The sequence below is a fragment of the Gekko japonicus genome, unplaced genomic scaffold, assembly GCF_001447785.1.
Source record: "Gekko japonicus isolate JY-2015 unplaced genomic scaffold, Gekko_japonicus_V1.1 scaffold1736, whole genome shotgun sequence".
Classification (NCBI taxonomy): Eukaryota; Metazoa; Chordata; class Lepidosauria; order Squamata; family Gekkonidae; genus Gekko; species Gekko japonicus.
In genome coordinates, this window is record NW_015170333.1 from 187,544 (window position 1) to 205,334 (window position 17,791).

Genomic DNA, 17,791 nt, shown 5'->3' on the forward strand with positions numbered 1-17,791 from the left:
CCTCCAGGGCTTCCATCTCTTCCCGTGAGCCCCAGCTGACCGATGGCTTGCCTTTGTCAGCATTAGAGGTGTTTCGGCACCTCCTCGCCCCCGGTCCTCTGGGACTTCTCCCCAGCTTTGCCAGGTGAGGAGGAGGAGGAGGACTGAGGCAGCCTAGGAATGTCCAGGGCATTGAGGAACCCTGGAGAAGCCCCTTTCTGGCAAATCCATTTCGGTGTCGATTTACCGAGTGGTCTCATTGACTTTGGATGAACTCACAGACACACCAAGCTACCTTATGCTTGGCTACCACCAGGACAAGGGCCTCTCCCACCTTGGCATTGTCGGATGAGGTTTGAGCCCCGTGGGACCTTCCAAGCTTCCGCAGGGCTCGCAAGTCAGTCTTCAAGGAGGCCCTCGTTCCGTCGGCACTCCTGGAACTTATCCACCCATGAATCTTTTAAATATTTTATTAATTATTTAGGAATGGCCAGTGTCTGATTTCATTATCTCATATATTATGTATTTTTACATGCAATTGTTGTTTTTATCGTTGTGCTTTGCCCTGAGCCTTCGGGAAAGGGCAGAATAGAAATCTAATGAATAAATGAATATACTGAATCAGACCGCTGGTCCGTCAAGGTTAATATTGTCTGCTGTGACTGGCAGCGGCTCTCCGGGGTCTCAGGCTGAGGTCTTTCAGACCACCTGCTACCTGATCCTTTTAACTGGAGAGGCCAGGGACTGAAGCTGGGTATGCTAAGCAGATGCTCTACCTCTGAGCCACAGCCCCTCCTCACATGGACACATGGACATGGCAAGAACCCTTGTTGCTTATTGAATGCTGTATGTATCTTACGTTGTGAGCAGGGGTCATTTTGTAGAAAAAGAGCTAGGGGAACTCATTCGCATAACTCATTAGCATATGCCACACACCCTGACATCACCAGAAGTGTGTCATAAGGCCACACCCCCTGACATCACCGGAAGTGTGTCATAAGGCCACACACCCCGCCCCCAATGGTCCCGGCCACCACCGCCGGCCTTGCAGCTCCACTGCCGAGCCCCATGAGGGACCCGGCGGTGGACCTGCAAGGCCGGCGGGAGTGCAAGGAAGCCCCGCGAAGGCCCTCCCTGGCCCCAGGCAGGCAGGGGTGGGGAGAGGCAGGGAGGAAGCAACTTACCCTCCCTTTTCTCCTGCCTCCTCCTGGCTGAATGAGGGCCGGAAGCGGGGCGGCCGGAAGCAGGGGGCGGGGCTTCGTCATGTGCCCCACCCCCATACCTCACCCAGGGGAACTGCGATCCCCCGCGATCCCCCCCCCAAATGACCTTTGGTTGTGACCTTTGGTTGTGAGTATTTAAATTTGGGAAATGATGCTAGGGTGCATTGGAGCCTGAGGGATAGCAAAATCAAACTGATGAACAGATTATCTGTTTATTTCTTTGACATCTCACTGCCAGTTTGGTGTTGTGGTTAAGTGTGCAGACTCTAATCTGGGAGAACCAGGTTTGGTTCCCCGCTACTCCACTTGCATCTGCTGGATGACCTTGGGCAAGCCATAGTTCTCTCAGAGCTGTTCTCTCAGGAGCAGTTCTGGAAAGAGCTCTCTCAGCCCCACCTACCTCACAGGGTGTCTGTTGTGTGGAGGGGAAGGGAAAGGAGATTGTAAACCGCTCTGAGACTCTGAGACTACGAGTGAAGGGTGGGGTATAAATCCAATCTCCTCCTCCTCCTCCACCGCTGCTGCTATTGCATTTGAGGCAGTTTGCAGTTCAAAATACTTGCCCTTGTTATAATACACTACACAACATGATGCAGGGCCAAGAAGGGAAGAGGAAAATGAGAAAACTCCATTCTGCTGAAGTTGTCCACCAGTTTGTGAGAGTAAGGCACCTTTTGTTTCACATCTCTCAAACTTGCTCAGTTTCGACAATTTAACCAACTTCCAAACTTTGTTAATCCGAAGCGGCATAGTTGTTGGGAAATGAGCCAGGAGAGGGAGAAATGGATGTAGTGGTTAGAATAAAAGACTTTGATCTGAGACACCTAGATTCATCCCCCTGCATACATAGTGATGTAAAACTTGCTGGGAAACCCTAGGCCAAGCACATCGTCTGCCTAACCCACCTCACAGGGTTGTTGTAAGTGTAAAGTAGGGGGAGGAAGAACCATGCATGAGCTACTTCAAGGAAAGACGGCAAAAAAAGAGAGAAGTCCTAAAGAAGTAAATATTTTTATTCCCTTTGTGGAATCTGATCTATTTTATTTATAGGCAGTAGGGGGTGCTCAAGCTCTGCTTGAAATCTAAAGGAAATTTTTTTCCGGATTAAAGTTTCCCTCCTCGTTTTAACTGGTGAGAAAACCAGAATTCCCCCCTCCCAATTTTTTTTTTTTAAAAGATCTTGTTTATATCATAGGGAGGCAATTAGAACGTGTATAGAAGCTGATACTGTAATTAATACAGAGCACATTTAGTTGCGAGTTCCAACAGGTAACAAGGAAAGCGGAGGTTTTGGAGGCAAATCTTTCAGCCGGCAGCTCAAGCCAGTGAGTTTACATTTTACACAGGAATCATTCAAAATGTACTATGGATGCATTCTACTCGAGGATGTACTCAGGGCCAATGCAAGAAGACACCACATTGGTCAGGCAGCACCTTAGGGCTGCCAAGTGGGGGCGGGTGGTGGGTAAACCCCCGCTTTGGAGGCCCGATTTCCGCCGCCGTGGAATCGGGCCCCGGGGGGAACCACGTCGATCACATTGGGGGCGTGGCCCCGATCATTGAAGGGAAAACTCTATGGTTTTCCTTCTGACGATTGGGGCCACGCCCTCAATGTGATCGATGTCACGCGTCACTTCTGGTGATGTGCTGGCGGCGTGCGCGCGCACGACAAGGGACGGCTCCCGGAGCGCGGCGAGGCTCCCCCCGCTGGTGAGTAAAGTTCACTTTGCAACCCTACAGCACCTGGAGCACTGTGTGCAGTTCTGGAGGCCTCACTTCAAAAGGATGTGGACAAAATGGAGCGGCTGTAGAAGAGAGTAACAAGGATGATCGGGGGCCTGGAGACCAAGCCCTATGAGGAAAGGCTGAGGGACTTGGGAATGTTCAGGAGGTTGAGAGGGGGATATGATTGCTTTCTTTAAGTCTTTGAAAGGCTGTTACTTATAGGAAGGCAGGGAGCCGTTCCTGTTCGCAGCGGAGGGTAGGATTTGCAATAATGTGCAGAAAGGTACTGGCTGGATATCTGGTTACAGTAAGAGTAGTTCAGCAGTGGAATCGGCTGCCTAGGGAGGTGGTGAGCACTCCTCACTGGTATTGGTTTAATGGTAAAATATTATCATTTGCCTTGGAAGCCAAGAAGATCTTTGCAGTATCCCGGTTGAGGGGAAAATGTTGTTCAACCAAATTACAAAGATGATATGACTCCAATGGTAACAAGAGAGAGAAATTTTACCTTCAGAAATAGAAGCAGATCTTACATGACGTATTTATGTAGGTACAGTTAACTCATGGTGAACAGATTAACTTCAGAAAGGTTTAACTGGCTACAGCTCCAAGCCCAGGTAAGACAGAGAAGAAGAAGAGAGTTCCTATATAAGATGAAACACAGAAGGGAAGCAAGGGCCAGAGAGGCTCCACATCTAACCAATAAGAGGAAGGGGCCAACTATCAAGCCTACCCGAGTGAGAGAATTCTCTTAACCCTTTCCCTCCCAGATCCTCTTGCTCTCCTCACTGGCAGACTTCAAGCAGCAGACGGACAGACACTTCTCAGGGACGCACTGAGCATGGGGTTGGGCTAGATGGCCGGTATGGCCCTTTCCAACTCTGTGACTCTAAGGGTAAGCAAAGCATTGGCCAATGCATGCAAGAGGCAGCCTTACCCTGAGTCAGACCATTGATCTGCCAAGGTCAGTATTGTCTGCTGTGACTTTCCTGGTTCTTAAGTCAAGGTCTTTCACATCATAAGGACATAAGAGAAGCCAATGTTGGGTCAGGCACATGGCCCATCCAGTCCAACACTCTGTCACACAGTGGCCAAAAATACCAGGTCCCATCAGGAGGTCCACCAGTGGGACATCATCTTCCGCTTTTCATTGGAGATGCAGGGGACTGAACCTGGGACCTTCTGCAGGCAAGGCAGATGCTACACCAGTTTGGTGTAGTGGATAGGAGCGCGGACTCTAATCTGGGAGAACTGGGTGTGATTCCCTACGCCTCCACATGCAGCTGCTGGTGTGACCTTGGGTCAGTTACAAGTTCTTTCAGAGCTGTTCTCTCACAAGCAGTTCTCGAGAGAGCTCTCTCAGCCCCACCTACCTCACAGGGTATCTGTTGTGGGGAGGGGAAGGGAAAGGCGATTGTAAGGTGCTCTGAAGGGCAGGGTATAAATCCAATTTCTTCTTCATCTTCTTCTTTATAATCATCATCATCATCTTCTTCTTCATCTTCTTCTTTTTCTTCACCATCATCATACTCCTTCCTCACTAGTCAGACCTTTTATGTAGGAGGATTTGGGGGTAAAAGGTAAAGGTAAAGGTTCCCTTGCTCGAAAGCCAGTCGAGTCCGACTCTAGGGTTGCGGTGCTCATCTCCGTTTCAAAGCCGAAGAGCCAGTGCTGTCCGAAGACGTTTCCATGGTCATGTGGCCGGCATGACTAAACGCCAAGGCGCACGGAACACTGTTACCTTCCCACCGAGGTGGTACCTATTTATCTCCTTGCAATTTCTTGCTTTTGAACTGCTAGGTTGTCAGGAGCTGGAACTAGAGACGGGAGCTCACTCTGTCATGCGGCACCCGGGTCTCGAACTGCTGAACTACTGACCTTCCACAGCCTGCAGTTCAGCGTCTTAACCACTTGAGCCACCGCAGCATAAAAAGTGGAGTCAGGCTTATCAGCCCAGTGGATTCCAGCTGTGAGGCCCTTGAGACAGAAGGAAGATATGCAGCCCTACAGATATTACCAAGGATTATGGGAGTGCTGACCTGGGAGGAATGCATGAATTGGATTTTGAGGTGGGGCAATGCTGGTCAATTTCAAAATGAGAAAGCTGTCTGTTTCATAGTAAAGGTAAAGGTTCCCTTGCTCAAAAGCCAGTCGAATCCGACTCTAGGGTTGCGGTGCTCATCTCCATTTCAAAGCCGAAGAGCCAGCGCTGTCCGAAGACGTTTCTGTGGTCATGTGGCCAGCATGACTAAACACCAAGGCACAAGGAACACTGTTCCCTTCCCACCGAAGTGGTACCTATTTATCTACTTGCAATTTCTTGCTTTCGAACTGCTAGGTTGTTTCATAGTAGGAGGGATCAACCGATATGGCCGTTTCTCTTTCTTTCTGGTTTTATATGTTTTGATTGCCACTTAGGTTTGGTTCCCCCACCTTTTAATTGCTCTAACAGTCAGTTTCTTCCATTTGTCTTGTTTCTTCTATGCCATTTTTATCTCGTGGCCCATGTATCGGGGCAAAAAATAATGTCGAAAAAAGGCATTTGTTTTAACCGGGGATAGAGAAACGGGTGCAAAAATAAAAAAGGAGTATTTTGGCATTGTAAAGGCTAATGAAATTTTATTCCAGAATCCGGCATAAGCTTCCGTGAACTAGGGACCATTTCCATAGATGCAATGCTATGGTTCCTCGCTAGGCAAATCTTTTATGTAGGAGGTCTGAAAGAAAAACATAAACAGCAGGATCAGAGGAAATGCAACACAGGAGATGCCGGGGAAATCCAATCTGGAAAAACACAGAGACCATTTATTAATTATTCTCAACACCAATAGTGGGTGGGGAGCCCCACGTTTTGTGGAGATAATTGACACTTATGGTGAATACGGAATCCCAAGTCTTCTTTCAACCTTGGCATAGGGTGGGGAGATGAATTCCAGCACAGCATTTCCACACTGGACTCTCCCAGGATGCTGTGGGCTTGTTTTTCACAAGGTAGAAATGAAATTGAAATGGGTATAATAGAATTGAATCAGACCGTGTTAAAATCTCTGCCTTGTTGCTGATATTGGGCACAGGGGACCTCTCTACAGGCTTGGTTCTGGATTCCTGAACCAGTCCAAACTTTGCATCAAGGAAATCCATTAAGTGGGTGTACAGTCCTACACAGAGGTACACCCTTCAAAGCCCATTGACGTCGATGGACTTAGAAAGGTAAAACTCCACTCAGTTTTAGCATTGTTACAAGGAAGTCTCTGAATTCTTCTTTGCTCAAACTCTCCCTGAAATCCAGCAATCCATTTCTTTCTTTCTTTTTAGAAATTTGGAGACTGTTTTGAATCAATCTTGTTTGGATCAGAGAAGTTTGGAGAGAGGAGGGGCAGGAACAGAGGCTCTGCACAGTTTCAGAATTTCACTCTGTAGATGCTCAGAGACAGGCGAGGTCTTCCCAGAACTTCTTATCCTCCTGCAAGAGCACCACCCTGTGGTGCATAAGGACTGAATTTACAAGAAGAGTGCATACAGGCGTAACGGAAAACTGCAAAGAGAAATCAAAGAGAAATTAATGAGAAATTCCCCTTTTGAAAGAGAATAGGACGAATCAATAGCGATCTCCTTTGAAAAGTGAATTTTGGAAAAAAAGAAATTCCACTACTCAAAACAACTCTGCTTAGTTTTGCACTGTTGGTCTGCTGAGCTTCCACTGTGCTGTATTCATTAGGACACACATCTAGGTTTAGATGAACATTAGAACTTCCATCGCCCTCAATAAGAACTACTATTAATGCATTTGACAAAGTGAAGCTTGACTCACAAAAGCTTGTGCTGGAATAAATTTTGTTAGTTTTTAAGATGCTACCAGACATGAACACAAGGCGTCGCCTTATACTGAATCAGGCCCTCAGTCCACCAAGGTCAGTATTGTCTAAGACTGGCAGCCGCTCTCTCCAGGGCCTCAGGTAGAGCTCTTTCCCATCACCTACTAATTGATATTTTTAACTGGAGACGCTGGGGATTGAACCTGGGATTCTCTGTGTGCAAAGCAGATGCTTTACCACAGCCCCACCATGAGGTTCATGATAGAACTTCCATCAGTTTCAGCATTCATTTATTCTACATTTATCAGTGCGTGTTTGTGACTGGCTGAGTGCAGAACCAACTAGTGACCTGAATGTGTGAGTGAGCCCATGCCACATATCAGAAACCGGTTGATAGAAATCTCCTCTCCCCTTTTGCATCACCTCCACCATAATCTGGTTCAATCAGTTGTCACATGTGTCTTTGAGTTCTCAAGCACGGTTTGACTAGGTGATGAGAAATTGAATGAGGTACATGGGTGTGCGAATTAACCCTATGAGAACACGTGAAAGCATTCTGAATTAAGTTCAAGTTCAAGTTGGTTGTTCCTATTGCACAACAGGAGAGATGCAATCAGCTAAAGAAGTTAAGGGACGGGCTGTGGCTCAGTGGAAGAGCCTCTGCTTTGCATGCAGAAGGTCCCAGGTTCAATCCCCAGCATCTCCAGCTAAAAGGATCAGGTTGTTGGGAAAATTGGTAAAATAGTTAAATATCCAGAGATTGCAATGGATCTTTGCTTCACTGGAGAGGAAGTATTTTCTTCTATGTAAAAATCTTTATTTCTAAGGGAAGGGTTCACAGGAAATCTACAAAACAACAAAGACACCTAAGATTACATCTTTACACTTTGACCACACGATCCACAACAATGGAGATTCTTCTTCTTGACCCTGAGAAGGAAATCACCTGAATACATTAACCAATGATTGTGAGTAAACAGACTTCAGTTTCGTGGGCTTTGTTTCCATTGGCTCTGTGCCAGGTTTCCTTCCAGGTCAGTCTAAACAATAGCACACAAGGTAAACGCAGATTGACCCTATAATGACTGAATTTTAGACCTTGCAACACACATATTTCCAACACAGGTGATAGCTGCTGCCAGTCTGAGTAGACAATACTGACCTCGATGGACAGATGGTCTGATCCATTGTAAGGTAGTTTCATGTATGTGGTCCATGTCAAAATGACAAATACACACAAAGAACGCTCTTCTTTGAATTCTTACTGAGGCAGGTGCAATTTGCAAAGCTCAACACAGCCTTCCTATTTTTGATATAGAGCCCAGCCAAAATTTTGAAAACAGACCACTTGGTCCAATTTCAAAATTTGGAAATTGAAACCGGACACTCCCAAATTCAGCATCCACATTGCAGCATTGCGGTTTGATGTGGAAAATTGCAATTTCCCAGCTCTGGGTGGCTGAATGAATGAAGTGAATATCATATCGACTCCTTTTTCTTAAATGCAAGTCATCTGCCAGAGACGATAAACATTGACTGCTCCTGCACGCCAGTTGTCAAACACTGTTGTTATAAAAGGGCCAGCTGCAGGAAACGCTTTGGAAAATGATGGAAATGCTAATGCAACCTATAAAACTTTTGCCCAATATTTGCACACGCGGAGAACATTCAGAAAATGAGCAAGTTTGTTTTAGCTGTGTTCAGATCACTTCTCCTTTTATCTTGCCTGGCCCCCAATCGAGCTTGGATAAGTACAAGGGAGAAGATGTCCCTGGATCTTTAGCACCACCACCTCCTGCAGGGGTGGGTAGAGTAGGGCTACCATGTCCCTCCTGGCAACTGACAAAGGAAGGGGCGGGGACTTAACATAAGAACATAAGAACATAAGAGATGCCAATGTTGGATCAGGCCAAAGGCCCATCCAGTCCAACACTCTGTATCCCACAGTGGCCAGAAATACCAGTGCCATCAGGAGGTCCACCAGTGGGGCCAGGACATTAGAAGCCCTCCCACTGTTGACCCCCCCCAAGCACCAAGATGACAGAGCATCACTTGCCCCAGAGTCCCTATCTATACCTTGTGGCTAATAGCCACTGATGGACCTCTGCTCCATATGCTTATCTAATTCCCTTTTGAAGCCGTCCATGCTTGTAGCTGCCACCACTTCCTGTGGCAGTGAATTCCAAGTGTTAATCACTCTTTGGGTGAAGAAGTACTTCCTTTTATCCGTTCTAACCCGACCGCTCAGCAATTTCATGGAGTGCCCACGGGTTCTTGTATTGTGAGAAAGGGAGAAAAGTACCTCTTTCTCTACCTGCTCTTTCCCATGCATAATCTTATAAACCTCAATCATGTCACCCCTCAGTCGTCGTTTCTCCAAGCTAAAGAGCCCTAAGCGCCTTAACCGTTCCTCATAGGGAAAGTGTTCCAACCCTTTTATCATTCGAGTTGCTCTTTTCTGCACTTTTTCCAAAGCTATAATATCCTTTTTAAGGTGTGGTGACCAGAATTGCACACAGTATTCCAGATGAGGTCGCACCATTGATTTATATAGCGGCATTATGATATTGGCTGATCTGTTTACAATACCCTTCCTAATAATCCCCAGCATAGCATTGGCCTTCTTTATTGCAGTCACACACTGTCTCGACATTTTCAGTGAGTTATCTACTACAACTCCAAGATCTCTCTCTTGATCTGTCTCTGCCAGTTCAGACCCCATCAACGTGTATTTATAGTTAGGATTTTTGGCTCCAATGTGCATCACCTTGCACTTGGCCACATTGAACCCCATTTGCCATGTTGACGCCCACTCGCCCAACTTTGACAGATCCCTTTGGAGTGCCTCACAATCCTCACTGGTTTTCACCACCCTGAACAACTTCGTATCATCCGCAAATTTAGCCACTTCACTGCTTACTCCCAACTCCAAATCATTAATGAACAAGTTAAAAAGCAGTGGACCAAGTACTGATCCCTGTGGTACCCCACTGCTTACACCCCTCCACTGGGAGAACTGCCCATTTATACTCACTCTCTGTTTTCTATTAATTAGCCAGTTTTTGATCCATAAAAGGACTTGTCCTTTTATCCCATGATTTTTGAGCTTGCTTAGGAGCCTTTGATGAGGAACTTTATCAAAAGCTTTCTGGAAGTCAAGGTAAACAATATCTATTGGATCCCCCTTGTCCACATGTTTGTTCACCCCCTCAAAGAACATTAACAGGTTAGTGAGACAAGATCTTCCCTTACAGAACCCATGTTGAGTCTGCCTCAATAGGTTTTGTTCATCTATGTGCCTACTAATTCTTTCCTTAATAATGGTTTCCACCAATTTACCCGGTATCGACGTCAGACTGACTGGCCTGTAATTTCCCGGATCTCCTCTGGAACCCTTTTTAAAGATGGGAGTGACATTAGCTACCTTCCAGTCCTCAGGAATGGAGGCTGATTTTAAGGAGAGATTACATATTTTTGTCAGGAGATCCACAAGTTCACAATTGAGTTCTTTCAGAACTCTTGGATGTATGCCATCTGGGCCTGGTGATTTATCAGTTTTTAAGTTGTTTATCAGTTTTAGGACCTCCTCTCTCGTCACCTCAATCTGACTCAGGTCTTTCAACACCCCTCCCGAACTCAGCGGCTCTGGAGTGGGCAAGCACCTCTCATCTTCCACAGTGAAGACGGAGGCAAAAAATGCATTTAGCTTCTCAGCCATTTCCCTATCATCCTTCAGTACTCCTTTTACCCCTTGGTCATCCAAGGGCCCCACTGCCTCCCTGGCTGGTTTCCTGTTTCTAATGTATTTGAAGAAAGTTTTATTGTTGGTCTTTACATTTTTTGCTATATGCTCCTCATATTCCCTTTTTGCATGCCTGACCACAGACTTGCATTTTATTTGCCATAGCCTGTGTTCTGTTTTATCAGCCTCACTGTGACTAGCTTTCCACCGCTTAAAGGAATCCTTTTTACCTTTTACAGCTTCCATTACTTTGTTTGTTAACCATGTAGGCTTTTTCTTATACCTGTTTGTGCCTTTCCTAACCTGCGGAATATATTTTATTTGAGCTTCTAGAATTGTAGTTTTAAACAGTTTCCAAGCTTCCCCAATGGTTTTGACCCTTTCTACTTTTCCCTTCAGTTTCCTCCCCACATGTCCCCTCATATCAGAAAAATTACCCCTTTTAAAGTTAAAAGTGGTTGTGTGAGTCTTTTTGGCCAATTCCCTATTTGTACAAATGTTGAACTCAACAACATTATGATCACTGTTCCCAAGCGGTGCAATCACTTTTACATCTCTCACCAGGTCTTGAGTGTTACTTAGGACCAAATCAAGGATCGCCTCTCCCCTGGTAGGTTCCATGACCATCTGCTCCATAGCACAGTCATTTAGAGTGTCTAGAAACTCAATCTCTTTCTCTCGACTAGAACACATATTGACCCAATCAATGTGTGGGTAGTTAAAATCACCTATTACGACACAGTGTTTTTGTCTAGCTGCTATCTTTAATTCATTCATCATTTTATAATCCTCCTCTATCTTTTGATCCGGTGGGCGATAACAAACTCCCAGTGTTAAGTTTCCTTTTGGCCCCCCTATTTCAACCCACAGAACTTCAAGAAGCGAATCCAATTCTCTTAGCCTCTCGATCTTTCTGGACTTTATACCCTCTCTGACATACAGAGCCACCCCACCTCCAACCCTTCCCCCCCTATCCTTCCGATATAATATATAACCGGGAATCACCGTATCCCACTGATTTTCCTCATCCCACCAAGTTTCTGAAATACCCACAATGTCTATTTTTCCCTCTGACACCAAGCACTCCAACTCCCCGATTTTACCTCGGACACTTCGAGCATTTGTATAGAAACAGCTGTAATTTCCCATACTGGTTAAGCCTGCCACCTTCCTCTTGCAATCTCGAGACCTTGTCAGGCAGTCCATGTCACTAGCCATGGTCTCAGTGGACAATTTCAATCCACCTCCCTGTAGAAAAGCAACAGGTACCCCCTCATCTCTCTGAGATGAGCCAACCCGAACCAGAGACTTTTCATCTCCTGTCGGCTTTCCCCCAATATTCAGTTTAAAAACTGCTCTGCCACCTTTTTGATTTTAAGCGCCAGCAGCCTGGTTCCTTCTCGGGACAAGTGGAGACCGTCTCGCCTGTACAGCTCCCTCTTGTTCCAAAAAGAATCCCAGTGCCTAACAAACCTGAACCCTTCCCCTCTACACCATCGTCTCATCCACGCATTGAGACTCCTGATCTGTGCCTGTCTCTCCGGCCCTGCGCGTGGAACAGGTAGCACTTCTGAGAAGGCTACCTTGGAGGTCCTGGCCTTGAGTTTCCTGCCCAGCAGCCTAAATTTCTCCTCCAGGACCTCACGACTGCATTTCCCCACATCGTTGGTGCCGACATGCACCACGACCACTGGCTCCTCCCCAGCACTATCTACCAGCCTATCTAAAACACGCGTAATGTCCGCTACCTTTGCACCAGGCAGGCAAGTCACCATACGGTCAGTACGCGGGTTCGCCACCCAGCTGTCTACCTGCCTAAGGATCGAATCACCCACTACCAAGAGCCCCCCTCCCACCCTGCCCAGGGATGGTTCCTTGGTGCAAAAGGATAACCGCTCACCAGCTGGGGAAGAGGTCCCTTCTGAGGGCACATTCCCCTTATCCTCAGCACGGTGCCCTGTTTCCCCTAGACCCTCATGCTCCCTGACAGCAGCGGGGCTGCCAGATCCAGAGTGGGACGTAGCTAACAAGTCCCCGAGAGTCTTTTCTGTGCGCCTAGCTGACTGTCTCTGCTTCTCCAGGTCAGCCACCTTGGCCTCAAGGGAGCACACACGTTCCCTGAGAACCAGGAGCTCCTTGCACCGAGCACACACCCAAGACTTCTGCCCAGTGGGCAGATAGTCATACATGTGACACTCTGTGCAAAACACTGGATAGCCCCCAACCCCCTGCTGGCATTCTGGCTTCATAATTCTTTTAAAATAAGTAAATGTAATCCCCCTTTTAAATCCCTTTGTATTTATGTGTTTTTTTCTTGTCAAAGTCAAATTACTTTATGGGGAAAACAAGGAGCCTAGGGTTTTCACTTTCTGCCTCTTCTTGGGCGTCTCACAGAGCCCCTAGTCCAAGAGTCCCTGGGCTAAGAGCCACGGGCAAAGAGCCCTTTAGCTCGCCCTTCGGCTCGTGCCAGAGGCTCGTGCCTCTGGCAAGGTGCTTCCTTAAATAGAGGCCTCCCCCAGCAGAGTGCTGGCAGCAGCTATTCAAATGCACCCAGGCACTCAATCACATGCAAAACAATGCCCCTTCCTTTTCCTCTCAATTGCAGTCAATCACAGTCAAACAATGCCCTTTCCTCTCTCAAGCAGCCAGGAATCTGCAAAAACTCCAAGCGCTTCCACACACTCCCAGACCAGTTCTCCCACCAAAATCCTCAGCTGGATCCTCTCCGCTGAAAGCAAATAAAAAACCACTCACCCCTCTGTCTCCTGCTCCTGCTCCTGCTCAGAGCTCAGCTGGGTCTCCTCTGCCTCTGGCCAGGTGTTTCCTTAAATAGAGGCCTCCCCCAGCAGAGTGCTGGCAGCAGCTATTCAAATGCACCCAGGCACTCAATCACATGCAAAACAATGCCCCTTCCTTTTCCTCTCAATTGCAGTCAATCACAGTCAAACAATGCCCTTTCCTCTCTCAAGCAGCCAGGAATCTGCAAAAACTCCAAGCGCTTCCACACACTCCCAGACCAGTTCTCCCACCAAAATCCTCAGCTGGATCCTCTCCGCTGAAAGCAAATAAAAAACCACTCACCCCTCTGTCTCCTGCTCCTGCTCCTGCTCAGAGCTCAGCTGGGTCTCCTGCTCAGAGCTTACCAGGAGTGGGAGAGAGGCCTAAGTTACATCACTGGCAAGGTGGTGATGTCACTTCTGGTGTGCACCGGAAGTGACATAATCACGCTGGGATGTCTTGGTGATGCTCTGGCATTTGGGCAAAAAATTCTACTCTGGATACCTCTTACCTGTCTCCAGCAGATATCAAGGTAGTATACACATGGCTGCTAGCCAGTCTCCCATCCAGGTTATGACCAATGTTAGATCTGCTTAGCTTCCACAAGGAGAGGGGCCATGGCTCGGTGGCAGAGCATCTGCTTGGCATGCAGAAGGTCCCCGGTTCAATCCCCACCATCTCCAGTTAAAAGACCAGGCAGTAGCTGACGTGAAAGACCTCTGCTGAGACCCTGGAGAGCTGTTGCTAGTCTGTGTGGACAATACTGACCTTGATGGACCAAGGGCCTGATTCAGTAGAAGGCAGCTTCATGTGGCCCAGTGTTCACAAGGTGCCTTCACACCATGTTCTGAAACCGGGGGGAGGGGGGATTCGGCTCAAGGCTCCACTTCACACCACTTTTGAACTTAGGTTTACATGGCCAATTTGTGGCTGGCAAAAAGAAAAATCGCACAGCTGTTCTCTAACTCCTCTGTATTTTTCCTTAATGCTCAGCTCAATCCATCATTCGGTAATGTGCACTGTGTGTAAAAGCTGCCAGTGACTAGAATTCTAATTCCAGAAGAGTCTGCAGAAGAACTGTGATACCTCATAGGGTTTTGGACTTCTCACCAGCTCCACCATCGTACACTGGCATTGTTCACCAAGTCATTTGAGCCAGAGGTGGCTGTGTGCCTGTGGTGCCACTGGCCCCAGAGAGGGATTGCATTCTTGTCATGTGCAGAACAGAATTTTAGTAGTGATAAATATCAGGAGGTTGACATCTGGAAACCGAAATGTTGCCCCATGGAGTCATTGGGGTGTTTACAGAAGCCCTGGAATTGGAGGTATTATTTTCGAGAGCAGACAGGCTGAGATTGGCTCAGGGAATTTGCCATGACTAACCCAATGGTTTCTTTAGAATGATGCTTTTAAAATAAAATCTGCAAAAAATATTTATTAATTAAAATATTTATACCCTGCCGATCCTCTTGGTTCAAGGCATCTTGCAAGTAATAATTAAAATATTTCAAACTGATCTGGATGAAGGTGTGGAGGGGCTACTCTTTAAATCTGCAGACGACACCAGACTGGGAGGAGCAGTGAGCACACCAGAAGACAGAGATAGAATTCAATGAGATCTGAACACACTGGGAAAGTGGGCGGATGCGAACAAGAGGCAGTTCAGCAAGGACAAGTGCCGAGTTCGACTTCTGCATTGAGCAGGAGGTTGGACTAGATTGGCCCCTTCCAACTCTATGATTCTATGAAACCAAATAAATTTTTTAAAAATCCAAATATCAGAAATACATGTGTTGCGCAGGGCTTTTTTTTGTGTAGAAAAAGCCCAGCAGGAACTCATTAGCATAATAGGCCACACCCAGCAGCAGAAACTCATTAGCATATTAGGTCACACCCCGTGCCTTCCCTTGGCTTGCTTGGGTGCCCCATGGCTGTGGGAAGCCTGGGCAAGCCGGCCCTTGGACAGGCCAGGGAAGGCACGAGGAGGCATTTAAATGCCTCCCTGATCCTTCCAGCCCCCCCCCCTGGCCTGCCCGCCTCGGAGTCGCTGGGCGGGGGCGCTGTCCAGGCCTTCCCTCTGTAGCCATACACACAGAGGTTTGGGCTGTAGTGGGCGTGGCCAACTCTGAAGCCAGCCGGAACTCCGTTCCTGTGCATTTCTGCCCAAAAATAGCCCTGGTGCTGTGTGTGCTGTCAAGTCATATTTGACATATACCGACCGTATGAATTAATGGCTCTCACCTAGATAGCCCAAGCTAGCCTGATCTCGTCAGATATTGAAAGTTAAGCTGGGTCAGCCCTGGTGAGCTCTTTGCTGGGAGACCACCAAGGAAGTCCAGGGTTGCTGTGCAGAGGCAGGCAATGGCGAACCACCTCTGAATGTCCCTTGCCTTGAAACCCCCATGGGGTTACCATACGTTTGGTGTGACTTGAGGGCACTTTCCACCACCCCGTGTCTCATTGGTGGTTTCCCATCCAAGTACAGATGCTGGCCTGAGAGACTCAGCTGTTGGACTGACGGATGAGGTAAGGATGTTCTGTCATCAGAGTGCCACCTGAAAAGGTCCTGCAATCGGTCTACCTAAGAATACAGAAGGAGATGGATCAGGGCCTCTGATGAAGATCTGATCATCTGCCCCCGGTTCAAACTGAAATTCCTAAGAAACAGAGATCTTACTTTAATGTATGCATTTTATCATCCTTCTTTCCCGTTGAGGATCAAGGCGAATTATGGGAAGAAGAGAGATTGGATTTATACCCCACCCTTCACTCGGTGTCTCAGAGCGGCTTACAATCTCCTTTCCCTTCCCCTCCCCACAACAGACACCCTGTGAGGTAGGTGGGGCTGAGAGAGCTCTGAGAGAACTGCTCTTGAGAGGACAGCTCTGAGAGAACTGTGACTGACCGAAGGTTACCCTGCTTGCTGCATGCAGAGGAGTGGGGAATCAAACCTGGTTCTCCAGATTAGAGTCTAGCACTCTTAACCAAACCACTACAAACAGTGTCTTAAAGGCCATTATAGCACATAAAATAAACAATGCAAGAAAACGGGGCTGTCATCTCTATCAGGCAGAGGAACTCCCATGTGGGATCTGGAGCTCCCATGCATGCAAAGAATTGCTGGATCGAAGCAAAATTCATACTTGACTTGATCACCTCTTCCTGTCCCTTTTCCTATAGCACCAGAAAGACAGCGGACTACCATGTGACTTCCAGAGACGTGTGGCACTGGGAGACTTTACTAGTTTCTATCTCGATCAGTACTTTTAGGTGACTCATTGTGAGTCACTGGACCGAGCTACACTGTGAAACATCCATCAAGCATCCAAGCGGCTGTTCTATGCATGGAGCTCCTTCGTCACAGGCACTGACCACCTTTCACTGGGATTGATGCCAACTCTTTTACAGCAGAAGATGAAAAACTTTTCACTGCCCTAGTTCACACACCTCATCAAAGATGCACTTTGTTTCATATATTATGACAGCAATGGCCCAGATGTATCTATTGGGACAAAGGAGGTTATTATTTATTGGCAATTATTAATCAGAACACTCCCGTATTGGAAGCCGAACTGCTACTCCTCAGCTGCATTTTCAGATCTCTTTTAGTGAGTCATGGGATCCATTTTAACTAAGTCACATCTGTTTCATATGCCAGGAAACGTGTCACAAACTTGTCTGCTGCAGTAGGCATTATCCTATGATATGTGAATCGCATTTGCTGCTGGGATCCTGAAATAGTCGGTAGCGAATTCTATGGCCTGCACCTTCCTCCGTTGAGAGGGAAACTCTTGGAGACACATGGGTCAAGGCTCTGGGACCTACTATTCTGTATCAGTTTGTAGTGCAGAATCAGCTCAAAGGTATAAAAACATAAGAGAAGCCATGTTGGATCAGGCCAGTGGCCCATCCGGTTCAACACTCTGTGTCACACAGTGGCCAAAACCCGGGGGCCACCAATGGGGCATGAACTCCAGAAGCCCTCCCATTGTTGATCCCCAAGCACCAAGAACACAGAGCATCACCACCCAAGACATAATGTTCCATCTATACCTTGTGGCTAATAGCCCCTGAGGGACCTTTGCTCCATTGTTGTTGTTGTTGTTCAGTTGCACAGTCAAGTCCGACTCTTTGTGACTCCTCTGCGACTCTCTGAGTCTGACTCTTCGCGACTCTTCACGACTCTTCATGACTCCTCTGCTCCATACATTTATTCAATCCCCTCTTGAAGTTGTCTGTCTATGCTTGTAGCTGCCACCACTTCCTGTGGCAGTGAATTGCATGTGTATGTAATGTATCCTATCCGTGCAGGGAAGGCACATGGAGTTTTCCTGACTTGCCCTCCATTGCTGTGGACCCACTCTTAGACAGACCATTCCTGGGGCCTTAGACCTATGTGGAGGAATATCCATGTGGGGCTGGGAGCCATGCTCCCTCTACTCTGTGGAGTCTTGTGAGCAAAAACTCCACTTTGTGAGCGACTGGCATTAAAGTTGTGAGCTACTGCATACATTAGTTCGCTCTGGAGC